This window comes from Rhodnius prolixus, unplaced genomic scaffold (assembly GCF_049639745.1).
Source record: "Rhodnius prolixus isolate KJV_2025 unplaced genomic scaffold, Rpr scaffold_2, whole genome shotgun sequence".
NCBI classification, from domain to species: domain Eukaryota; kingdom Metazoa; phylum Arthropoda; class Insecta; order Hemiptera; family Reduviidae; genus Rhodnius; species Rhodnius prolixus.
In genome coordinates, this window is record NW_027411592.1 from 57,526,383 (window position 1) to 57,547,403 (window position 21,021).

Here is a 21,021-nt window from a genome sequence, read left to right on the forward strand (position 1 = left end):
TGAAGTTGTCTTATCTAACGATGTCCTAAGGGTAGACATTATTGAAGAAGGGCGAGTGTGACGATGTTGCAGAGAACTAGAAGGACAGAATGGAGAGTACAGCTTGAGATTGGGGGGCAGGAGATATAGAGGGCAGAAAATAGGAAAGATGAAGGGTGAAGGGTGAGGGCACTCTGACTTTTTTCCGCGTGGCCCCCTTCAGGATGGGAGGGGGGAGGACAGTTCGATTACTAGCCTTTCAAATTGCTGCCTTACTTCTTGCTGTCTGTCTCCGAGTCCCTTATGACTTGCTCCTCCGCATCCTTGTCTACATTCCTTCTTCGGCACATTCTTCTTAATGTAGTCCTCTTACTACTTCTTTCTTTTCCTGCTCAAGAGAGTCGCCATTCCCCCCAAAGAGCGAGAAAGAAAAAGAAAACTCGTTTTTCCCTCCATCCTTTCTAGCTCCTTCAAGAAATATCCTCCTTGCTGTGTGACCTCAGTTTAAGCCTTTTTGGATTGCACGGGCTAGTGGGTGTGGTAGTAATAGAGGGAACATCCAGTAAAGCCTTGCCTGCTAGCCTGTGTTCCTCTTCTAGAGAGGTATTAGGTCATCTCAATTTTCCACTCTTCCTGGAGAGAAAATAAAACGAGAGGTTTTACATTACATGCTCCATCTAATAAGAACTAAACTCCATTTCCTTCGATGAACTACCGGAAGCCTACAGTAACTACATCCTCCACTCTGTCTGTATGTTCTGTAAAATGATATTAAAATGAGATGTATTGTTTGGGCACATTTCCCTTATTTTTCTTCGCTTTTCTCTTCTAATATGCTTTTCTTGGAAATAGAACTTTTCTTCCAATTCTTAACCTTGCTTATCCGGGAAATTGACTTTTTTTCTTTTTAATGAAATTAGTGCTCCGCAAACAAGTAAATTTATTTTTATTATTATTTTTTGTTTCGCTCTCGCTAAATAATGAGCCAGTTTTGGTACTCAAGTGAGGAAAGTTCAATTTTCCGTCACTGCTTTGTCCGTATTGCTTTTGTGCTTTAATTAGTAAGTTTTCAATTCTATTTTTCCCTTGCTATATCAGATGAGAGGTTATATTGCGATAATAGTATGATTTCGGGGGTCTGAGACGATTTCGATTTTACGACTTCACCGGAAGTACATAGCTGTTTTGAGATCCAGTGAGTAAAAAAAAAATAAAAAACAAAAAATTGATTCATACAACTTGGGTCTGTAGGTGTTTGAGTATTTTGAGTATTTACTCATCATAACTCAAAAATAATAATTCGCAGAAAGTTAAACTATGCTATTTAAGATTTAGGTGTTCTTTTCAACATTTTATACCTCAGACTGAGGTCAGTTCGTTTGAGTCTCGTGTAGGAGTTCCAAGTTAGTCGTTTGTCAAGATGTAGTCCGAGACTACTCGACAAGCAAACACTATATACTGACCTACTTGCTCCAATATGGACGTACGGAAGCGCTAAAAAATCGAACATCAATCGACTTCAGACCTTACAATCAAAAATCCTAAGAACAATAGTTAACGGTCCCTTCTCCAATCACACTATACACTCTGATCTAAATATTCCTCTCGTTTCTGGAAATAGCCCCAATCTCGTTACACAAAACTCCACTCAAATCTATACAGTCACTACAAACCTCTGATCCACAACATGTCTACTACAAAACACTTCCTTCAAATCCACTTCGCAGATTAAAGCGGCGGTGGCCACGCGATCATCTCAACATATAACGCCGACCTCCTAGGATGGTTGCTGCGTAAGCTTGCCAATCTGGCGAACTCTTCCTTATAGTGACTAGACTCTTCTCCTAATAATTATTAATATGGATTAAAATGTATTCCTTCTTTCTGGGGCACTACAGTCCTGAAAGTACCCGGGCCTCCTCAACCAGCCTTCTCCTTTCCTCTCGATCGTGGGCTCTAGATGATCGCCATCTTTGCACGCCCATGCTCCTCAGGTCTGCCTTCACCTCAAACGAGGCCACAACTCGATGACGTCGACCCCATGGAATGCCATACAGCATCTTTCTGGGCAAGCGCTCTGGATCCATCCGCTTCACATGAGCTAACCACCTATGGCGTTCTTGTTTAATGTATTAGAAAAGTTTAAATTGCAGAACTGTAAGGGAGCTCCAAATAGGGTGGGATATTGGCAGTTCAGGATACTTCTAACGCTCCTCAGATATACTGAAATTGATTCTCCCTAGACAAAGTGGAATAAGGTTTTCTAAAAGATTTCTAGGAAGATCCAAAACTGGTGTTTGTCAGGATTGATGGCTTTCGGTTATCAAAAAAAAAAAAAAAATTCCTTTTAACTCGTTCTAAATATTTTTAAAATAATAATCCCAATTTTTTTGGACTTTGGAAGGGTGTTTTTTTTAGTGGTACACATTGAAGAGAGCAATAACAATCAAAGCTTCAAAACAATCATCGGAAGAGGGATTTTGAAAAACTAACGTGTTAGCACCATTGCTTCTTCGTCAATGAAAGTGGATTAGATTAGATTAGACTAGGGCGGCCTCAAGGCCTACGCCACTGCGACCCCTTTGGATCTATTGTGGCTCCCCTCACTCTAAAGCTCGCCCTCCAGATCTGTCCGTTTAATCAGACTCTTAATTCTGGGAGAGCGGCTATTGGGTAAAGCTCTTACAGGCCTTGGTTTTTTCCGCCCCTAGAAGTAACATCCTTAGCCACACGAGCCCTTCTCTCTGACCCAACACATTCAGTGCCGTTTCCTCCTCTTCCTGACAGAACCTACAGAGGCAATCATCTTACTAGCCCATGCGATGCATGTTTTTTTTCCGAGTGGATGCTATCCAGGAGACATCAGCTTCGGCGGCCCTCCTCCTGATATGGAGACTGCTTTAGCTGATGATGGCTCTGCAATCAGCAGCAGTATATCGCAAACAGCCGGATGATGTTTATCCAACTAAATTCCTAAACGATGATTATAATTACAGCTTTAGTAAAGCCATCAAACTTGCCAGAAAATTAAGATTAATGATTGTACGATGCTTCTTAACCCAAATTGAATTTATCTTAAGAGTTATTATTTATAGCACAGCGATTGCACCGCTTTGATTATTATTACGTATTATTAATTACATTATTAATAATTTTATAATACATTTTTACATTTTTTTTTTATAATATCTAAAAAAAAGATGAAGAAGAAATAAGCCCATATCTCTCTTTTAAAGCCACAAATAAAGGCCACCATATAAAAGCCCTTTTATAATTTATTTGGATTAAATCCATTGGATTATTGTTAAATGAAACAAGATTTAACTGGATGTTCTTTACTGCAAGTGATCCTCGTGGATTGACAGAGAGAGAAAGAGAGAAAGAGGATGATGAGGAGTTGGAAGAGGAAATATTGTTAATTTTAATTTATTTTAAGCTCCGTTTTGTTTTCCGTCTTTCTTCCTTTGCTTTTATACTTTCTTTTTTTTGCTTTCTTTTTTAAAAGACTTCTTTTAATTTAATGTTTTCCGGATTAGCATTATTTATTAGGCGGAGTTTTGTTTTTTGTTTTTTTTTATCTCACTTTCTTATTCTTTTCTAATTTTCTCTCTCTTTTACGAGTAGAAGGAATAAAATTTCATCAAATTGGGCATTTTTACTTATTCTGATTATGGAACGAAAAAAAAATTATTTATTTAACGCGTGTTTTTCGTCTGTCTATGTGATCAGCTTTACACAGATAGTTTAAATTGGATTAGATTGCACTATCGGCCCGAAAAACTCGAGTTAATTCAATATATCACAAAATTTATCCTTACCTTCCAGCAGGGACTCTTTACGTCAGGAGCATTTTTTTTTTTTAAATTTATTTCTTTATTTACAATCTGTATAATACACTATACAATAAGTAAATAGGGAGATTGAATTATAGAAGCGTGAAAGGCAGGAGGAAAGAAACTGCCCAGCGGTAGCATTTTCTACAGGGTTTGATTGTTAGGCCTTCAGACTGCGAGGAAGTCGCGGCGGGGCTAATGGCGATTCAGTCGGCGAGCAGGATTGTCAGAGGAGGCGAGAGACTGTACTAGAGGATTAGAGCTAGTCTAGAGAGTAGTATGGAATATTTGGTATTTAGTCTTGGCTAATTGGTGTACGAAGGGCATGTTGAGGTCGTTGTGAAGGGTGAGGTTAGTCACCGTGGAAAGGAGCGTCAACTATCTGTTGACTGAAATGTCCTGTACTGTCCGTATGTTTGTAGGTTTGGCTGAACCCCAGACAGCTCTAGTCCGTAAGTCCACATAGGTTTGAGGATAGTACTGTATATTAAGCGTTTGAGTTCGAAGGGCAATTTGGAGCGTCGTCCAAGTAGTCAGTAGAGCAGTTTCGCACGTTTTCTCATTGCTTGTCTTTTTAAATGTGTGGGTTCCACGTGAGTCGTTTGTCTATGTAGAGCCCAAGGTAGCTCACCAAGATCTTTATAAGAAAGGAATATATCCCAAAATTTATCCTTACCTTCCAGCAGGGACTCTTTACGTCAAGAACATTTATTATCGCAAAAAAAGGAAAAGATACTATTGAATAGTTCAGCGAACAGTTGGATGGAACAGCGAGTTTACAGTTGGATGTCCAGTTATCCACCTGCTATCTACTTCTCAAGTGTAAAAAAAGTCCAACTCCTCTCACTTGTCCCTAAATTTAATTGCTCCAAATAGTTTTTTCCCCCCACTATCCGACTGAGACTGTTAGCGGCACGTACTTATTGTTGATATAAAACTAATGTTTATTTTGCGGATGTCCGAAAAGATAAAAGATAGTTTGTCTGTCGGCCTTCTAAAAGCTTTTTCAAAATACATACACACACACTATAAGAGAGGGGAATGCTTTTACGCAAGTAGGTTCTTGGAGTATGTGACAGTATTGAACCAACCAACAGATAGAAGGACAGACAGATAATATGTGTGTTCTATCATAGTGTCTCATATCCAATACACTGTGCACTTCAACACGTATTGCTCCTACTTCAAACACTTACGAACCAATCAAGAGTACATCTACTTAATCTCGTACTGTTTCTACGTCACTGGTTGTCTCCTATATAGTACTAATGGTCTGATCCGGTTGCTAAGCAAATTTTCATTAAAGGAAATAGTGAAAATAGCTTTTCTACACTTCCTTCAGTTTAATCGATATAATTGTCGTTGATTATCACTTTAGGCGCCACGGTAGTCGAGCGGTTAGAGGCGAGACCTGCAAGCTAATACGCATTGTGGTACTGGGTTAGATTCCCGGCCTTAGGCCTTGGATTTTATTTAATAGTTAAAATGAGAAATTTATAGTAAATTATGTTAGGCGGTTAAGAGACTAGACCCGCAAAGCTAGATGTATTGTATTGTAAAAACCCAATACTTTACACTGACCCAGAAACTTAAGTACATCCTCTTTGAAGCCCACATTGCACATACTGCATCATAGTTTCTTCTCTGAACACCCGGTTTAGAGTTTAGATCAACAAGTCCAGTCCCTCAACCCTCTAATTTTTGAAAATTAGGATAAGGTTCAAACAGCGTCATCCAACCATTGCAGGAAATCTGAGTGTTTAGCTAAAGGTTGGAAATGCGCCCTTCCTATGCCCTACCATTAATGATCAAACAGACGTTAGTAGATGTTGTTGTAAAGTCTATGTATATCTAATGTTGTTTTACCCTTCCAAGTAACTAAGCAAGTTAGAATTGGCTCTCTTGAGAATCACATCTTCTAAACCATCTAAATTATCATTCTAATGGTTTTCAGCTAACCCTCTTGCGTACCTCCATCCAGGAGTTCATCCCGTTTCCTTGTTGCACTTCGAATGCTACAAAATTGTGTTTATGCATCTGGCTACAAAAATATTCTATAATTCACTTTAAAAGTTAGCTGACCAGAAAGTGGTAACACCTTTTTGAATTAAAATGGAAACTAATATGTCTTTAATAATGTAGGCAATTTAGCTGAATTCCAATTAATTTATCACATACATTTATATGGATAGCCTTCCTCGATGGATACAATCAGTTTCTCTTTATGTTCACATCAGAGACATTAGATCATGCATAATTGATGATTGACATTAGATCATGCATAATTGATGATTGATGATTAGCTTGGGGACGATTGGGGAAGGGTAGAGAATACTTGAAGCGTAATTGACTTATATATATGTGTGTGTGTGTATGAGTGATAAAATGTTTGTACGTATAGTACATTTGTGCGTTCGTGTTTAGGCTATATATTATAGGCTTAATCATCACATTTCACTTGGCTGAATTCTGCCTATATTCCGCTATATTTCTTGCTGTCACTCGTTTTGGCGCGTTATATTGTTGTAACGAGCCAAATTGGACCATTAGATTGTGCGAAGCAATGATGGACATAACTACGCATATAGTATAATATACATGTGGCGAATCACTATGCACTGATAAACATCGCTGTAGTGAGATTATTTATCATTGGTGTGTTTCCTCGTGCCAGTTTAAACTTGCACCTTAAATATTAGGATTTCATCTCCTGAATATCCAATTTTGTGGCAAATGGGTTAAACTTTAAATAAAAAGAGCTGTACTTCTTTTGATAAAAATAACCTCTCAGCCGTTACTACTTTGGTTATACTATTCCAGGCAAACACAAGTGTAATGTTGGTCTAGTATACTCTCATTTCTTGATTTCTATATTTGCTTTCAATTTCTAACGTAAAGAAAGCTTTGGCAGTTATAATAAATTTTTAAAATTACTTTTTCAAAAAAAATATCCATTTTTTTGGGGGGGGGTTACCTAAGTTCGAAAAAGTGATTTTATTACAATATCTGTCTTATATATAATAAATGAGGGATTAATTTGTCGCCACAACTTTTGTGTATTAAGAAAATTCCATACCGGAAGTAATATGATTTTTTTTTCAGATTTCGGAGATTTTTCCATCGAAGTAATTTAATTTAATTATTTTTTATATAGTTATTTTAATTGAATTCTTAAATCTTCTAAATTTAAAGAAAAAAAATTTTGAGTTATAACTTTGAGAATGATTGTAAGAAAGAGTCTTGTGAGTGGGCTCTGAAGATTCTTTTTTTGTATTTAAATCTTTACTAAAGGTGTTCGTAATTTAAATAAATTATTTCGTTGGCTATGTGTGACCATTATTTTTGTAAATAAATGGCAAATTGTTATCGACATATCCCTTTTAATAAGTTACCAACTGAAATGATTGATTAAATGATAATAACATAATTATATACGGAAGGGATTAGCTATGAGGTTAGCATACTGGACTCCCACGCGGAGGTCCCGGGTTCGAATGCAACAGCTGACCCTTAGATTTTCTCTTCCTAGGAGCTTCTTACAGCTCACTATCCGGTGATCGACAGTGTTGTCTGTAACGAGATAACACTGTCCGGAGGCCGGCAGTGCACTGGAAAAAACTCCTGGCGCTAATAACCTCAGCTGTTGATGCGCCAAAATATATATATATAATAATGTAAAGCGCCACGGTAGCCGAGCGGTTAAGAGACTAGACATGTAATACTAAGATGTATTGTTGGTTTAGTGGGTTCGATTCCCGGTGTCTAGGCCTTGGATTTTATTTAATGGTTTAATATGAGAAATTTATAGTAAAGTATGTTAGGCGGTTAAGAGACTAGACCCGCAATGCTAAGATGTATTGTTGATTTAGTGGTTTCGATTCCTGCTGTCTAGGTCTTAGATTTTATTTAATGGTTAATATGAGAAATTTATTGTAAAGTATGTTTGCTAGTTTCCTCCGTCCATGACACCTAATTGGTAGTTGGATGTAAAGCCCGCCTGAAAAACTATGCAATTAACTTTACTTTTTACTTTAACAATGTTAAATATTGAAGTTAACTATTTTTGGTAACATGGTGTAAAGTTGCAGAATTTTATGTTTTAATATGCACATGAAGGACAGAAAAATAATTAAATAAAATTGTGCAGCGTATTGTTTTCGTAGATTAATTTTTTTTCTTTTCCGTTGTACTGATATTGACCGTGCGAGGGTGTTAAAACGCTGTGATTCAGCCTGCTCTCATTAGATGGCGCCACAACCGGCCTGTCCCCACACCTACTGGTGGAGGCTGTGTATATAATACTAACCCAGCGCCGATCCGGGGACTTGGTCTTTTGTTTTTGCTTTGGTATTCGCCGGACAGATATATATACTGGGTGTAACCGCCGTCCTGGAAAGAGTCCTTGGGTGGGTTTTTCTCAATATGAGTTTAATTTAGAGCCGAGAAACGCACGTTTTCCCCAAACCGGGACCCGGTGGTTTACACTTTTTTGGTTACATGGGAGTAATGTTCCCCTCCCCACAGACAGTGTGCTACAGGAAGTTCTGGAGCAAAACAATGGTGCTTGGGTACGGCGGCCGGCGGGCTAGAGAGACACAGAAAGCACAATGCAGCATAATGTACTGTCTGCATACTTCTGCATGCTTCCTCCATGTTGTACATGAGCCAGTGTTTTTTGTCATCTTTTACAGCCATTAGTTGTTGTCTGGTCATGGTAACACAATTTGTCCGACCATAACTCATCACTTTGATAATTTTTTTGTTTCTACAACTTCTAAGCGGATCACAAGAAGTCAACTTTTCTGACGAATTCTGTGGTAAAGCGTAATCGTCTATTTAAACAAACAAATTCCATTCATTGATTTAATAACCTTCATAAAATATTTTATTGGTTTTATATTTTGAATAAATATGATACAGTCAGCACCTTTATAGCTAGCACATACATTCTAATCCTGATGACGCAGAAAGCAATCGAATAAATAATACATAATAATATTTACGAAAGGATGTGAAGGAAGTGTAAGTTAACGACATCATAGATTAGCACCATCAAGGATAAAACATGCATGGCCACATGCATAACAACATTTAGATATGTTGATGATATGCCATCATCTTTTCCCCTTTTTTTTCTGCACTTTAGTTGAAGAAAAATGGTTTATCCTAAGCGGGAAAATATTTTCCAGAGATTTTTCTACCCTCATTGCCACTTTTCAATAGTTATTGTCCACTTCAATTTTAGTACTGATTTATTTAATTTGCATTTTAGGGGGGAGGTTTGTGGAGGGGGATATTATGAGGGCGTAAAAAAAAGGGAGAAAATGTTATTATGGGCTGCAGTTGACTTGGAGTTGTGTCTTGTAAGTCTTATGTTTTCTGTTGAGAGTTTGAACGTCGGTCGTCAAGTAGTCTAGAGAGAAGTTTGTAATGTTTGTTTAGTTCAGTCTTACGTGTGGGTTCTCCGGATGAGTGGGCTTATCTAAATAGTGTCCAAGAAAGGGAACTCTGTCAACAGTGGAGATTATGATCCTTTGGAAGGATAGGAGGTGCATGGCTGTGGTTGAAGGATAATGCATAAATTAATGCAATGTTCTAGCAGGATTAACTGTGATTGAGCCAAATTTGACAGGAATTTGACAGTGTGTGTGTTACGGTAACGCGGGATGCTAAGCCAGGGATCTGGATTGGGAGTACAAGGACCACTTAAGGTATCGTTAGTTTAGATTTGCAGTTCCTAGATGAGATAACATTATTAGTGTAGGTTAAATGTTAATTTGAATTGACATTCAGTAATTAAACAGACAAATTACTGGCTGTACATAAAAAATGGTTTATTAAGTCAACAAACAAATTTTTTATCTCCATCAACTTCTAGGCACATTTCCCATCATCTTTACCCAGATCTCGAAGCCAGTTTTTGTGCTTTTTTTCCTCCCCTTTACCTCCTCGTGGCCGTTGAACTTGATATCACGCAATGCTTCTTTCATTTGGACCAAACTGATAAAAATCTTTCGGGACAAAGTCAGCGCTGTTAGGAGGTTGAGGCAGGAACCCTAGTTTCTCTAAAGCTTCTACCGTCAGGAATGCCGTATGATGTCGAAATGTTTCTTTTTAAGAAGAAGCAAAGCTAATATGTATTGATGGTTAGTGGATTCGATTCCCCTGGTCTAGGCCTTGGATTTTATTTAATGGTTAATATGAGAAATTTACAGTAAAGTATGTTAGACGGTTATGAGGCTAGACCCGCAATGCTAAGATGTATTGTTGGTTAGTGGATTCGATTCCCCTAGTCTAGGCCTTGGATTTTATTTAATGATTAATATGAGAAATTTACAGTAAAGTATGTTAGACGGTTATGAGGCTAGACCCGCAATGCTAAGATGTATTGTTGGTTTAGTGGGTTCGATTCCCTGATCTAGGCCTTGGATTTTATTTAATGGTTAATACAAGTAAGTTAATAGTAAAGTATGTTTGCTAGTCGCCTCCATCCCACGATACCTAGTTGGACGTAAAGTCTGGCTGAAAAAGTAGCAAGTTACTTTACTTTACTTTTTAAGAAGAAGCAAGTATTTCTTCTGACATCTCAGACATTACCTCATCAGTACGGAGTGTTGATAGTCCGTTCATGGATCATGGGCACTGCTCCGGAAGTGCTTACGCTTCTGCAACCACTTTTAAACTTTCCCATCGCCTTGTTCAAGCAATTACGGCCATATTGTTTGTTCACCCGAGTGAATATTTCTAACGGTTCCGAAAGTAAAAAAAAAAAATCGGGATCACCCAATTACGCTGTTCTTAAAAAAAAAATTAACTTTCTTCGAGCGTACACTTCATCGTAACTAAGAGCTTAATGGTTATCTTTATGTAAATATTAATCGAACAGGTGACTGAATATCTTCGCAAGGTTACCAACCGACACTTAGAAAAGTAAAAATTCCCTGCATTAAACATGGAATGACTCTCGTTTTAATTTCAAAAAAACGGATATTTAATTAAGAGATAAATCTACGTTCAAACTGAAAATTGATTTCAAAATAATGGGCAACATAAATATTAAAAAAAATAATAATAATCTAATTTCTTTCAATTAGTTGCCCACACAACTGATATATGTTCACATATCAGTCGTGTGGGCAACTAATTGTGTAATAAAATAAAATAAGACTAAAACAAATAAAAAAGACGGGAAAAGAAAGCTAATGATCCGTCTAAAAGCTCCCAAGTCTTCTCTTTTATAAACCCAAATAGACCATGTAACTTGGCTCACCGTTTCTTGCTCTCTCTCTCTCTCTCTAAAGCTGATAGCTCTAATGACCAATTATTTATCAATGACTTGGATCTAACCACACTTATTGAATGAATCTAGATTGTCCTTCTTTTGTCCTATTACTTCGCCATATTTAAATACAGATTACTTTGTTTCCATTTATCTTTTGATTAAAAAAGATGTAAGCTTTAAAAAATTAGTTGCCATGGTTATTTGTGTTTTCAATTTTATTTTTCTACATTTATTACACGTTTTCTGATCAAATAACTTTACTTTCTCTCCAAAATGACTGTGCTCTCCTAGTCATTGACTCATTCCACAGAGACTGCATCCCCCGTACACTACGTGAAGTCCAAAATCGTGTGCTCAAAACTCCTTCCTAGATAGTCATCCTAATCCACTCTGCCGCGACATAGCCACCTACAGATCCTTTTATAACCAGTAGACTTAAAAGACCTAGCCACTGACTCACTTCAATGGAGACTGCATCCAATATCCTCCGTACACTCCTATATCCTGAATCGTATCTGCATGAAACTCTCTTCCTCCCTAGACTATCATCCTAATCCACTCTGCCGCGACACAAATAGATCCTGGTTAGATCCTGGATCTGGATAGACCCTGCTATCCTCCTGTAGGCACAAAAGACCTAGCCATTGACTCACTTCACGGTGACTGCATCCAATATCCCCTATATACACTCCTATATCCAAAATCGTCTGCTAAAATTGCTATCCATCCTATACTGCCATCTTAACCCACTACGCAGCGACATAGCCTTCTATTAATCCTTCTATACTCTACAGGCACAATTGACCTAGCCATTGATACTCTTCACGAGACTGCATCCACCATCCCTGTACACTCCTAAAATCCAAAATCGTATCTGCATGAAACTCCTTTCCATCCTAATCCACTCTGCCGCAACATAGCCTCCTACAGATCCTGCTATCCTTCTACAGGCACAAAAGAATTAAACACATCCTTCTCTAACTCTCTACACTAGCTGCAGGTTTTTCCTTCCTTTTTCCCTGCATTCTTATCCTGCACCTTAACCTTTCTTGTTATCCCCACTTATTATGAAGGTTACAATATTTTGTATATTGATATTTCTTATATTTATTTCTATTTACATATTTATTGTAATAAAGATTTATTCTATTCTATTCTGACTTATATTAACCAAACAAATGCAACAAAGTAATTACACTGCTCCACAAAAAAAGTGGCGCACTTTAAAAATGCGTTATTTTTTTTCTCTGTAACTTTTTTGTTCTACATTTTATTTTAGTTAGCAAATATAAGAAGTATAATGTTACGGGAAGGCTAAAATAAAATAAGAAATGATCTAAAAGAAATGAAAACCTTTAATTTAACAAAAAAGTACTACTCAGCAAAAAAAGAGTTTAAAAAAAAATGTATTTCTTCCGATTAAAAAAGGAGAAAAAGAATTTTAGTGACGTGTATTGCTCGCATTACTGCATCCAACCTCCTCGGCATACTCCTTATTAAATTTCTCACGAAATCTTGTGTTAATTCCTCCCATATCTCCACCAGAGTACTTCGCAACTCTTCTAAGTTCCTGGGAGGATTATTACTCCATCTTAATCGCCTACCCAGCTCATCCCAAAGATGTTCAATTGGATTTAAATCCGGGCTGCGTGCTGGCCACCTCAAAACACGAATGCTAGTGTCCTGTAGATATTGAACAACACAGGCGGCAGTGTGTGGTCGGGCATTATCTCGCATAAAAATAAAATTCTCCCCAATAAATGATGCATAGGGTAGCACATATTGCTGCAAAATTTCCCTCACATACAAATCTGCATTCAAGATTGCCCTGTTGAACACGTGGAGCTCAGTCTTAGCCTCCATAGAAATCCCAGCCATCACCAGCACTGAACCACCTCCGAATGGTAGTCTACCAGAAATATTGCACGGAGCGTAGCGATCCCCAGGCCTTCGGTAAACTGGGTAAACCCATCAGGTGCATAGAGAGCAAAACGGGACTCGTCTGAAGTGAGAACGTTTCTCCAATTGTTCTCAGACCTGTTGCGGTGTTCCCTAGCGAACTCTAGACGGGCTCTCCGATCGTCTACGGTGGGCAATGGTCCCGTGGCTTGCTTCCTAGAGCGTAAAATTCATTTCAGCAAGCCTTCTTCGTACGGTTTCGGCACTGAGTGAAACTCCACGAACAGTAAGCAGTGTTTGAGCTGTTTCAGAAGCAGTTGATGTACGATTTCTTAGAGTGTGAATTCTGATAAATCGGTCATCAAGTGCTTCTGTGGCTCTTGGTCGACCCGAACCTTGTCTGCGAGTGCAGAGGCCTGTCTCCTGGTAACAATGGATGGCTCTACGGACGGTGGTCTCAGGCAACCCTAACGTTCGTGCTGCGTACCGCTGAATCAGTCCATCCTCAACTAATGCAAAAATACAGGCCACTTGCTCTGCAGTAATCACCATTTTCTGAGAATTTGCAATGTTTTCAGCATGAAAAAAGTCGAAACGCAACTGTAGAGGTCAATAAATTTATTTACTGTTGAGGTAAAGTTCATGTTGTTGTTTAAAGACCAAAAAGACCGAAGGGGATTAAACGAGGAATTGCTTCTCTATTTACGTGAAACTTAGGACCCTTGATTCGATTAATTGTTCCCTGACAGTTTATGAAAATAATTAAAACTAATGATCTTTCCCCAAAATGTGATAAAACAAAAAATAAACGCTTTTTTCAAAGTGCGCCACTTTTTTTGTGGAGCAGTTTATATTCATTTCTTTAGGAAGATACGTAAATCGTGGAATAAACTTCTAGTTAGATTATCATGCACGAAGTCGCTATTGTTGTTTCATGCGATATCGATACTACGTTCGATTACAAGTAAATTTATTCAATCATGTTTTTTTCTGCTAAAATTCGTGCGCCTCCCTCCTACAAAAATACAACTCCTAACCCCCAACACTAAAACAAGACACATTTTTTTGTTTTTCTATATTTTTTTACAAAATATTTTAACCTTTCATCAACATATTGAATAACTCACATACAAAACCATTTTGTAACCTTCCTCATTTAACAAGTCTAGTGCGTACCATCTCGCTTAAACTTAAATGAACTCAGAATCTCTACAAAAAATTGATTAATCAAACTCTGATCATAGATGAAAATCAAAAATCGGTTTAGGGATACAATAAACAATCCTGTACTTCGACAGGATTTCAAATGCTAATTCCTTTGTACGGATGCTGTGGATGGTAATCAATTTAATGAAATTGACTGCTCAACAAAACTCACAAAAAAAATTTAATCGAGTTATTATGATCGATAACAAAACCATCAAATTTATGTAAAATATTGCACATTTACGTATATTTATGTTGCTAACTGCTGGACCTAAAATATTCCAGTTCTAAAGCATTACTACCGAACGGGCTTAATCCTTAGGGAGATCTAAGTTGTGTATCCAATTAACAAAGTCATCATTTTGACTATTTTTTTGTCCTTTATAATGTTACTATCCATTGATTATTATTTTTTTAACAGTTTCCATAGTAACAGCTTTAATTTTTTTGGTGTAATTTCAGAAATGACTTTACTACTAAAATGTTTTATACGTAGACAGGTCTGTGCATGAGTAGTGACGTAGGTATGTTAGCCGAGTATAACATGCGAGCGTAAAGCATAATGCTGCAATTAATTGCACGACCAGGTTCACTAAATCAACTGTAAGTAGATTTCATACTGTGGCAGATACTCGCTACACCCTCTTCAGCCCTTTTGCTCACTGTTACTCACCCTTTCTTACTCACTTATACTCATTTCACCCACACATACCACTCTAGTCAACTCCAGGACCTATATTATGATTGTACTATTACAGTATATAGTGCTTATGCACTCTAAAATGTATTTGTTTACATAATTAACTTTATTAATTACCATATTAACCATTTTTCTTTTGATAAAATTATCCCAATCGGAAAAATCTAATTAATAGCAAAGAATTTTTATGAATAAAGTCAACAATTTAAATACACCTACGATACATATTTCCTAATATAGCACATAAAATAATAATATTTCATCTAATTGTAAAGATCAATGTTCCCTATAATTATATGAAATATCGTAGATTTCTGATGAGCCGAAAACGAGCTATTGATATCTATAGTTTCGGTGTCTTGCAAAACCTCTAAATTTCAAATGCTATATCTTCTCTTCTATAACACCCAAAACGATAATATTTCATACAATTGGAAAGACTAATGTTCCCTATAATTGTATGAAATTCCGTAGATTTCTGATGAGCAGAAAACGAGATATTGATATCTAAAGTTTCGGTGTCTTGCAAAACCTCTAAATTTCAAAACGCTATATCTTCTCTTCTACAACACCCAAAACGATAATATTTCATAGAATTGGAAAGATCAATGTTCCCTACTGTTCATTGAATATTTAATTCTGGACTCCCCCATGTATTTATTTTCAAAAGTTTAAATTTACTTTAAAAGAAAATTTAATTATAGAAAAAGTTTATTAGTTAGCTTTTTATATGTCTCTAACAGATGTTTTCTTGAATACTCTTTGAAGGATTATAAAAGAATAAGGAGAGAATTTTAAAGCGGGAGGGGGCAACTTGAAATAAAGGTCAGGAGAATAAACATTTGTTCTCTTCCGACTGTCTTGCTTAAGAATAGAGAAGAAGGAGCGATGAAAATAAAGAACTCCAGAGAAGATGGGTTGGGTGTGGGAAACATAAAAATGGAAAAAAGAAAAACAAGGAAGAATCCTGGAAAACACAGCTACATTTCTGAACATTAAGTTTTCTCGTTCTAGGTTTTTCTCTCTCCTGCTTTTCATCTGGTGCCCAATTTTTTTTTTCTTATATAATCCTAAAAGTATTTATAAGTACAATAATAATAGAAGGCTTCTCCAAGTGTTTGTTGCATTTTATTTAGTTCAGGTTAGTTTTTGGTGGAAGAGAAATTGGGATTGCTATGTGTGAAGTCCATTCGGCTCAATTTTAGGGCTTTTCATCCAAGAGTTCTCAGGCAAGAATTTTTTTTTTAAATAAAATAAAATTTTAGGACTTAAAAAAGGTTCTCCATTGATTATGTTTTCTTCTACTAGGTTTTGTTCCTATAATGGTCAATCAAACTTTTTCCCGGACCATTGATAGCTGTTGATAAAAGGTTACAATTCGATCACATTGCGTTGTTGACCTTAATCTTCGTTTGAGCCAATATGTACAGTTTTTAGCACGAGCAAACTCTTTATTTTATTTTGCTTTTATTCCTCCCTTTATCAGAGATTATAGTAGTGGGCCCTATTCCTTGCAGGCCTTGCAGCTAAAAGAGGGCTTACTGTGTCCAAAGTTTGGTTTCTTATAGAAAACTTCTCCTTTTTTTGTGCAGATTGTTTCTGTCAGTTCTTTTTTCTCTCTCTTTTTGTCTATAATTTTCACTGGTCATCATTAATGCCGCCCTGGGATGCCTTAAAAATGCATGCGGCCAAAACTTAACAACAGTCTGCTGTGGACTTGGATGGATGCACACATGTGTCCTGCAACTTGGTCATTTGTATAAGACTCGAAACCTAGTTGAGGGCACACCTCTAATAATAACATTAGTAGTTTCGAGAAAATTTACAATATAAAAAATTGATCTCATATTTATAATGTAAAAGTAAAGTAAAGTAATCGCCTATTTTTTCAGGCGGTGCTTAACGTCCAACTACCAATTAGGTGTCGTAGTCGGAGGCGACTTGCAAACATACTTAACTGTAAATTTCCCATATTAACCATTAAATAAAATCCAAGGCCTAGACCTGGGGAATCGAACCCACTAAGCCAACAATACATCTTAGCATTGCGGGTCTAGTCTCTTAACCGCCTAACATACTTTACTATAAATTTCTCATATAAACCACTAAATAAAATCCAAGGTCTAGACCTGGGGAATCGAACCCACTAAACCAACAATAAATCTTAGCATTGCGGGTCTAGTCTCTTAACCGCCTAACATACTTTACTATAAATTTCTCATATAAACCACTAAATAAAATCCAAGGTCTAGACCTGGGGAATCGAACCCACTAAGCCAACAATACATCTTAGCATTGCGGGTCTAGTCTCTTAACCGCCTAACATACTTTACTATAAATTTCTCATATAAACCACTAAATAAAATCCAAGGTCTAGACCTGGGGAATCGAACCCACTAAACCAACAATACATCTTAGCATTGCGGGTCTAGTCTCTTAACCGCCTAACATACTTTACTATAAATTTCTCATATAAACCACTAAATAAAATCCAAGGTCTAGACCTGGGGAATCGAACCCACTAAGCCAACAATACATCTTAGCATTGCGGGTCTAGTCTCTTAACCGCCTAACATACTTTACTATAAATTTCTCATATAAACCACTAAATAAAATCCAAGGTCTAGACCTGGGGAATCGAACCCACTAAGCCAACAATACATCTTAGCATTGCGGGTCTAGTCTCTTAACCGCCTAACATACTTTACTATAAATTTCTCATATAAACCACTAAATAAAATCCAAGGTCTAGACCTGGGGAATCGAACCCACTAAACCAACAATACATCTTAGCATTGCGGGTCTAGCCTATAACCGCTCGGCTACTGTGGCACCCCAATATTTCTAATGTAATTTTCGATTGTAATTGAATCTAACTTTCTTTAAACCAAATAACAAAAAATATGTAAACAAGTTTCATTCAATTTTTGCAATTAAATAGCAATCCTATACTGCTCTAAATGTGTAACAAAATAATTCAGTAATACTAACGTAATTTTGATATAATTAGGTAACAATTCGCATGCGCTTCTACTCACCTACATATCACTCTGGGTTATTATAGTATTGTTAACATCTCTCACAGCCTCTTTCACACACACTCACGCACAAAATACCTCTCACGCTCTCTGTGAGACTAGGTGTTAGCAGAGGTCGTAGTTAGGAGGGTGGAATGGTGAAGTAGGGAAGAAGCGAACGAGAGAGTGTGATTTGGTTGCTAGGATCCTGCTGGATATTATAATTATAGCATAATGTAATTATGCATCCAGCACAACATACTATTTAGCTTGCACAATACTCTGTACAGTGTGTTCTGCTGCGTACGCTTCACATATCACATATATAGTACGTATTGCTATAATAACTGCTGGTTGCATCTAACTCTGTATAACGGTTTGCTATCTACTAACCATTACTATATACATAGAACTGTTTGCTCTTTGGTAATGTACACAAACACTGCATACCCTATAGGCGTAGCTAGTACTAGTTGTTGGTAATTACGTCACTAATTGTCGTAACTAATATTAATAACAAAATGCATCTCTTGAGTCTTGGACTATGGCTCCATCCTTCTGTTGATAGATTAAGTGAATATGGTGCCATAAAGTGTGTGAAATTGTCATTTACTCACAAGTGAGAAAAATAGAATTTTTTTTTTTGGTTCTGACAAAAAATTGGTGGGCAGAATAACGCCCTTCTAGTTTATTGCTATTACCATTTCTAGAAAAACACTACCTTCTAGGTACCTGAATCACATTCCTTGTAACAACGTTCGATCTAAGACTTAGGTTTTTTTGAACTGTATTAGAAGAGCAAAGCGTTCAAAGTTAAACCAGGTTATTTACTCAAAAATCCTGCGTATCTTTTCTGATGCATCCTTATATGTTAGCATCCATAGCATCCACACCGATCTGTCTCCCGCTATACCAAATTCCAAATCCAAATTTTCCCTAAATCCGCAACTTGTACCTTACCTAATTTCCTCCTCGAATCCACCTTGTTGACTACCTTGGTAAGAATATTAAGAATATTAAGAAAGCTCCCAAATCATTTACCGGTATTGATTTTTTTTCCCCCCAAATTGCGTCATATATAAGGAAAAGATCTAGGTAGAATGTGATTTGATGGTGAAAAAACTTTTCTCTTACAATTTCTCGTTGAAAGTATGTTAATTTTTCTCTTTTTCTCTCTTGGGAAACTAATCTTTCTCATTTCTCTTCTTTTTTTTACCCAAGCTTGCTCTTCTCATTTTATAGATACTATTTACTTTCTCAGAGAAACTATCTACCCAACTACTTACATACATATAGAACCACTTAACGTATTCACACAAGCTTTTCCGCCCGTCTAATGCAAAAAAGAAAAGAAAAGTGGAAAACTTTTATTTTTCTATACTGCAAGTGAGTAGGTTGCTAACTTTTCTTTTTACTTTTCACTATAATTCTACAATTTGTTCAGTAACTAACATTTTAAAAGTTTGAAAAACTTTTCTCTTTCTTTTTTTTATTTCTCATACTTTATTCACTGTTTTCTCTCACTTAAATTGTTGGTAGCTATATAATATATAACTATTTTCTAAAATAAACAGTTCGCACTCTTTAAAAAAAAAAGTGAACTATAATGCAGTTTTAATAGTCTAGGTCGGCCATTAGCGCAAGCCTTAGAGGCCAAACTAACTTCTTACAACATATGAGAAACATTATTTGGTGGTAAAAGCTGATATTTTTTGTGGTGATCTCTTAGAACGTCAAAAAAAAAGAAAAAAAGAAACCACCTTAGGAGCTTGAAACGTTTAGCTGATAATATGGAACATACTTCTATTTTTCCACCCAGGCCAACCAATAGAACTTCTACCTCTTGTTACTTCTAACTTCCTGCATTTCTGAGGCATTAGGTGAACATTTCGCAACAATTTCTAGTAGGATAGAGAAGGATCCAGGAGAAAGAGGATTGGAATTAACCTATTCGACTATCAGACGTGCCAATCTCTGTTAGCGAAAGTGTCTTGGAGAAATACTACAGGATACGTTTCTCCTCCATTAAATAATTAATCTTAACTTACACTTCCTAATGCAAGAAAGAAATGCAATCTGGTCTATTTCCGATTGAGAATTCACACCGGATTTAAGGAGTGTGTGGACAATATAGCTCGAAACACGAAAATAATTACAGTAAGGTTCAAATTTTAATTTCTACTTAGTGTGGTTTCATTGATATCATTAGAAACGACAATAAGTTTTTTCGACAAAATCAGCCAATCAAAAGTGCCCCTTTAGTGTATCGATTTTCCAGATTTTCTCCATTGATAATAACTCCATTTGTTTAAACTCAGTGCACTTAACGTAGGCGCCACGGTAGCTGAGCGGTTAAGAGACTAGACCCGCAATGCTAAGATGTACGTATTGTTGGTTTAGTGGGTTCGATTCTCGGTCTAAGCCTTGGATTTTATTTAATGGTTAATATGAAAAATTTATGGTAAAGTATGTTAGCTAGTCGTCACCGTTTTTGCCACTAATTTGGTAGTTGGACGTAAAGCTCGCCTGAAAAAAATAGAGGCAATTACTTTACCTTTACAGTGTACTTAACCTTCTTTCATTTGAGACGTTTTTCCCCTTCGAGAAAATTCAGGAAACCTAATTTTTTGTCCGAGTACTCACAACAAATTATCCCCGGATATTATTCTTTCAAACTATTCAAGTTGTTCCAAATACGCTTCGAGTTCCTGGCAAAAACATGAGGCGCCCTATAAGGAGTTGTCTTTTTTTCAGCTCCCAGCAAACTAAAGAAAGTACGCGCTAACCACTGATGTAATCCCGTTCCTTGTTTCTATCATCATTAGGATTATTCTCTTTTGAGTGGTCAAATAAAAAAGTAAACATAAAATAAATAAGCAAAGTAACATTACAATCAGACGACTTCGACGGAAATGTAATGGTAAAATGGAGGAAATGTGTTTTCCTTTTCCTGGGGTGAGATAGAGGGGGGGTTTGTAACAATATTTTCGTGAGAAAGTGCTTTATCATTTTACATTCCAAGTTGAACTAAAGACTCTCTAGAGTACGTACATCGTAACTTATATAAGTAATGACTCCCTGGGGTTAGTTTTGGGTTTGTAGAGT

The 21,021-nt window shown here is 36.7% G+C and overlaps 1 protein-coding gene across 4 annotated transcripts in view; it reads left to right on the top strand.

The window, feature by feature from the left end:
• Window positions 1–21,021, top strand: part of LOC141450051 (Krueppel-like factor 7) — a 710,120-nt gene that overhangs the window by 477,365 nt on the left and 211,734 nt on the right. The window contains exon 1 of one of the 4 annotated variants that reach the window (XM_074120071.1): window positions 14,644–14,802. The exons of the other annotated variants lie outside the window; for them this stretch is intronic. The gene's annotated coding sequence lies outside the window, so the exon portion shown is untranslated. Of the gene's footprint in view, window positions 1–14,643; window positions 14,803–21,021 lie in introns of those variants that run through there. 4 annotated transcript variants of the gene reach the window in all.